We start from the raw sequence: 6,048 nt of genomic DNA on the forward strand, positions 1-6,048 counted from the left end.
GAAATTGGTGTGTTTAAACCATAGACCTTTGGGTTAGCAGCTGAGACCTTAACCACTATGCCACCAGAGCTCCTTAAGATATGATAAACTCCCTAAATACATCTTGTTTTTATGACTTGGTCTTTGATTTTTTATGTATTGAGCTATGTTTATATTCTTTAATTTCATTCTTTTCCTTTGCCATTAGACGCACGTTGTACTAGCTGAAATCCAATCATCATCCAATTGAGACTAAAGTTTCTGTGCTTTTGACTTGCCTGCTGTTATCCATCTTCATCTTGACTGTATTACGTTTAGGAGTCTCACCTTTCTTAGCAGTAGTTGCAGTATTCATTTTCCCACTTTCAGCCCCACTTGTTGCTATGGATTCTGACTCCTAGAGACCCTGTATAGGGTTTCCAAGGAACTGCTGGTGGCTTTGAACCACTGACCTTATGATTAGAAGTCCAGTGCTTATTCTACGGCGCCATACCAGGATTTCACTTGTAGAGATGTATATGGTAAAACCTACTAAATATTTACTTAGAAAACGACTACTGTGCAAAGATGGTGCTATGTTCCCCAGACAGAATAACTGTACTCACCATAATCCAGGTTCCCCATGACTCATTGGAGTGCTACTCTTTCCCCTTTCTTTAGTGTATACTCAACCTGTCTAGACATCTAACCCATTCAGGAATTACTAGATATCAGGATTACATGCTATTGTGGGCATGCTTTCTCCAAGTGATCAATTTATTGGCAGTAGGCAATGGCCCAGAGCCAGGGAAATTGATGAAAGACAGGTCTCCCTGTTTGCATTAGTCTGCCTCATACAGTTCTGGAAGAAGCTTGACATGTAGGTAGATCCCAGTGTACTCTCTCCATATATGGAAGTTGCTGTTTCTTTTAGAACAATAGGGTGCTCTAACAGTTTTTCTTTTTAAGGCTCATGTGTTAGAGATAGTTATTAGAGAGACCTGTGACTAAGAATTCAATAAAGAGTAATCTCAGAGAGGGCGACAATGAAAAAGCAATGAATGACTTTGATGAATATTTGTCTTTTGTAACTACATCTCCTGGTTCCTCGTAACTACAATTTGGAGATGTATAATATTGCACTTTATATACTACATTTTATAGCACATAAAAGTAGATCTGAGAAGCAACATATATATATATATATATATATATAATGAATGTACTAGTGTCATTAAGTCTTTGAAAGAAGACAGAATTTCCATCCAGGCTCCACCACTTTCTAGATGTGTGCTCTTGGGTGAGTTATTTAACCTTGCTGAGTCTCAGTATCCTCATTTTAAAAATGGAGATAATTATGTTCATTTTCCAAGTTGTTAGAAAGATAAAAAATAAATTTTCCAAATGTTTGTGAAGTTCAACTGGTGTTAATAACCAACTTAAAAGATCTCTTTGGTATGGTCTGGTAACTATGTTTCCCTATTTCATCTTTAACAAACAATACTACAAACCATGGTAGAAAGGGGATGGAGGATGACTGAAGAGCAATTCTATGTTAAGAACACCCAGTTTTCCAAGTTTCCTTACAGAATAACAATATCCAGGCCTTGGAGTAAAATCCAAATTTGTAACTTATTAGCTATATCACTTTGGGCAATTGTATTCTTAAGCAATGCTGATTCATTTGCTTATTCAAAGCTTATTCATTTGCAAAGTGTGCATATTAATATGTACTTTAAAGATTTGTTTTGAATAATAAATTATACAGTGAGTTATAAAAACTTTATGAAGCCCACTATTGTGGTGCTGTGGGTTAATGCACTAGACTGCATGGTCTATTTGAACCACAAGGTTGGTGGTTCAATCTCACCAGCCGCTCCCTGGAAATCCTATACAGGGTCGCTATGGATTGGACACGACTCGATGGCACTTAACATCAACAACAACCCAAAAGAAGGGTTGTCATGGTAGATCATTATAGGATTTTGCTCTAATGTATAAAATACAAATGAACAGAAAACCCACAAAGTACCATTTACTATATACTAGGGCTGGGAGCAAGAAATATTTAGGGTTCCAGCAACACTTTTCTCCAGGCAATGGCAAAACCAGAAAATGACAAAGAATTTCTACTTTGGCACACAGAGCATTTTTGTTTGTTGCTTAGAAGGATTTTGTAATTTTTAAAAGTAGGTGGGTCTAACTTCAGTGCTAAAGAGCCTCTTTCAAAAAAAGTTTTCATCCTGAAAAAATTAAAATGCTATTGTTTAGAAAAAGGCAGCTGTGTAGGTCTATCAAGTTGTGACTTGATTGTAACAGGAGAATTCATTTCTCTTGAAGTACTGTTTCAATTCTTGGCTGAGTAGTGGCAAAATGTTCCTTGGGGACCATGAGTAATCATTTGGCCATAATTAATGATGGAGGTAAAACACTAAATGTGTCCTAATTAGTCATCAGTTGATAAATATTTATAAGGAGCATATATATGATAAATATATTTATTATATGTAAGAAATTGCCCTAGGTGTTCTGGTGGGGGCAAGGAGAAAGTGTTGGGTGTAGTTGTATAATAATATATGAGCTACAGTCTATTGCACAGAAATTTATACTTCAGTGGAGAGATAGGGTATATAAAATCCTTTCACAAGATAGTAAGAGTAGTTTCATATGAGAATGCAAAATGCATGATAATTCAGAAGGACAAGAGATTGTCTTTATTCTGGGAATTAGGAAAGATTTAATGAAGATGAGGGTGTGTAGAGAAAAAATTTGAACCAGGCTTCCAAGCATGAATGCCTTTGGGCATGTGAAATAAGGAAAAAGACAGAAAACAGACCAGAGGCATGTTAGTTGTTGTTAGGTGCCATGGAATTGGTTTGTACTCAGAGTGACTACATGCTCAACAAAATGAAATACTACTCGGTACTGCGCCATCCTCACAATTATTGTTACACTTGAGCCAATTGGCTGCTGCCACTGTGTCAATTTATCTCATTGAGGCTCTTCCTTTTCACTGACCCTCTACCAAGCATGGATGTCCTTTTCCAGGGAATGGTCCCTCCTGATGACATGACTTAAGTATGAGAGATGAAATCTCACCATTCTGGCTCCTAAGTAGCATTCTGGAAGTACTTTCTCCAACACAAATCAGTTTCTTCCTTTGGCACTACAGGGTACCCTAATTCAAACGCATCTATTCTTCTATGATCTTCCTAATTCATTGTCCAACTTTCACATGAATATGAGATGATTAAAAATACCATAGCTTCAGTCAGATGCACCTTATTCCTCAAAGTGATAGCCTTACTGTCTAACACTTTAAAGAGATCTTTTGCAGCAGATTTTCCTAATGCAATATGTCATTTTATTTCTTGACTGTTGCTTCCAAGCGTACTGATTGTGGATGGAAGCCAAAAGAAGTCTTTGATAACTTTAATCTTTTCTCCATTCATCATAATGTTATCTGTTGGTCCTTGTTTTTTTGTTTTCTTCTCATTGAGGTGAAATCCATACTGAAGGCAGTAGTCTTTGATCTTTAACAATAAGTATTTTAAGTCCTCTTCACTTCAATCAAGCAAGGTTGTATCATCTGCATATTGCAGGTTGTTCATGAGTCTTCCTCCAATCCTGATGCTACATTCTTTTCTTGTAGTCCGGTTTCTTGGATTAGTTGAATCAGAGCATGGATGACTTTGAACTCCAGGCCAAAGGGAAGGGAATATAATATACTGGAAAGAGATTGACTTAGAGATAATACTGTATTTCATTTTTCATAGATTCATGTATTTTTCTCATTTTAGTGTTTTTGAAATCAAGAAAAATCTCACAGTTCATACCTATATTTGGTGTAGTATTTCCTTATTCTCTCAAAAGAGGTATTGAATCAATGGGTAAATCTATAATCAGTGAAAATATTATAATATGTCATGATTATAACCTACTTCATAAAAATGACTTAATACCTACTTAGTAAGCTTCTTGGAGAAATTAGTAAGATGATAATGTAGAGCATGGGGCACATAGTATGCTCAATAAACATTTTTATAAGAATAGAGTTTGAATTTTGACAAGCAATGGAGATATATTGAAGTACTTAAAAAAGGAGAGAGCTGATGAACCAAACTGTGCCATCAAAATCAGAAGAATGGACTTAAGGATGAAACCTCTCTGGAGCACAGATTACAATAGCCTAGGCTCTGGTAGCATAGTGGTTATGAATTGGGCTGTGAACTGCAAGGTCAGTAGTTCGAAACTACCAGCTGTTCCATGGGAGAAAGATGAGGCTTTCTGCTCCCATAAAGATTTACAGTCTTGGAAACCCTGTACAGGATCGCTATGAGTCGAAACCGACTCCACAGCACACAGCCAAAGGCAAAAGTTGGATGGTTAACAGCACTTGGCTGTTAACCAAAAGCTTGACTGTTTAAGTAGGGCCTAGATCTGCTTCTGAAACATCAACAACTGAGAGCTAGCTTTACAGATCCGTGTACTCTGACACATGTGGGATCTCTGTGAGTCACAACAGACTCAATTGCAGCTGGTTTTAGGCAAGAGTTAAAGTAGGAGTGATGTAGGACAGAGCCATTTAAGAGTGACTGTGACATAAGTCTTGCCTTACAGATGCGATTAGCAGGACACAAGAGGAAGTAGATATGATTGAGAGGATTGCACTATTAACAGAAATAGAATATATGGGAGAAGCAGTGAGTGTGAAAGCTAAGTTGATAGATTTGATTTTAGATACTTTTTAATCCAACTCCAGAGGGACATGTCCAGGAGGCGTTTAAAATTCAGAAATGTCACTATGGGGAAGAGATGGGACTGAAGGTGCCATTTTTGTCATGGATACAAACTTTTTTGTTAACTTTTTATTGTGAATTGAATGAACATTTACAAATCTTACCTGTTTTACCTTCAACAAACCATACGCTTTGCTTCATTACAACGATTGCAATCACCTTCATTTACCACCAGTTAACAATATTTACCTCAATTTACTTTTAATCTTGCATTCCTCCCTGTATCTCCCGCTACCTTCATCTTTCCTCTGTTAACCTCCCTCTTGTTGTACATTGCCTACCCAGTCATTGATGTTAACATGTGTCTCTACGCTCTAGCCCATGAATAATTTCCCTCCCTGTTTACCCCTATAACCATCATAGAATGTTTCTGTTTTTTTTTAAAAAAAGCAACAACCTTTTCTTAACTTATTACAATAGTGGTTGCATACAATATTTGTTGTTTTGTAATTGACTAATTTAATTTAACTCAGCATAATGTCCTTCAGATTCATCCTTATTGTGAGGTGTTTTGCAAATCATTATTCTTCAACATTGGGTAGTATTCCATTGTGTGTACCAAAGTTTGTTTAACCGTTCTTCTGTTGATAGGCATTTAGGCTGTCTCCATCTTTTTGATATGTCTCTTGTAGACAGCTTATTGAAAAATACTGTTATCTTATCCATTCTGCTACTCTCTGTCTCTTGAGTGGTACATTTAATCTATTTACATTCAGTGTAATTATCAATAGGTCTGAATTGATTGTTTTGTGTTTTTTGTGGTACTGTTGGTTTGTTTGTTTCACATTTTCACTGAGTTCATTTTGTTTGTGAGTTTTCTTTTACTTTTAATTTCTGTTGTGTTAATGTTTACTAAATCTTTCTGGTTGTCATCTTTTTTTATTTTGATGAGAAGGTGTATTAATTTTCTCTGAGGTTATCCTGTAATTTATTAATTTTTTTCCATGTTTAAAACCCTTTGCTTTATCTTGAAATCTACTTGACTTCCTCACCATTTCGAAGTTCTGTATCTATACTAGTCCCTCTTTTTGCTTTGTAGTTTCATTATAAATTGATTTCTCTGGTTCCCTATGATCAATTTTGTAGGTTTGTTTTACTTTAAATACTTCTGTAACTGGATTGAATTCTGGGTGGTGTCATGTATGTTGATCTCAGGTTGTAGTCTGCTGTTTTTGGTTCTTGTTGTTGTTGTTGTTGTCAGGTGCCATCAAGTCAGAACCGACTCATAGCGACCCCATGCACAGCAGAACGAAACAATGTTCGATCCTGGGCCAACCTCACTACCGCTGCC

Source organism: Chrysochloris asiatica, unplaced genomic scaffold (assembly GCF_000296735.1).
Source record: "Chrysochloris asiatica unplaced genomic scaffold, ChrAsi1.0 scaffold00002, whole genome shotgun sequence".
Lineage (NCBI taxonomy): Eukaryota > Metazoa > Chordata > Mammalia > Afrosoricida > Chrysochloridae > Chrysochloris > Chrysochloris asiatica.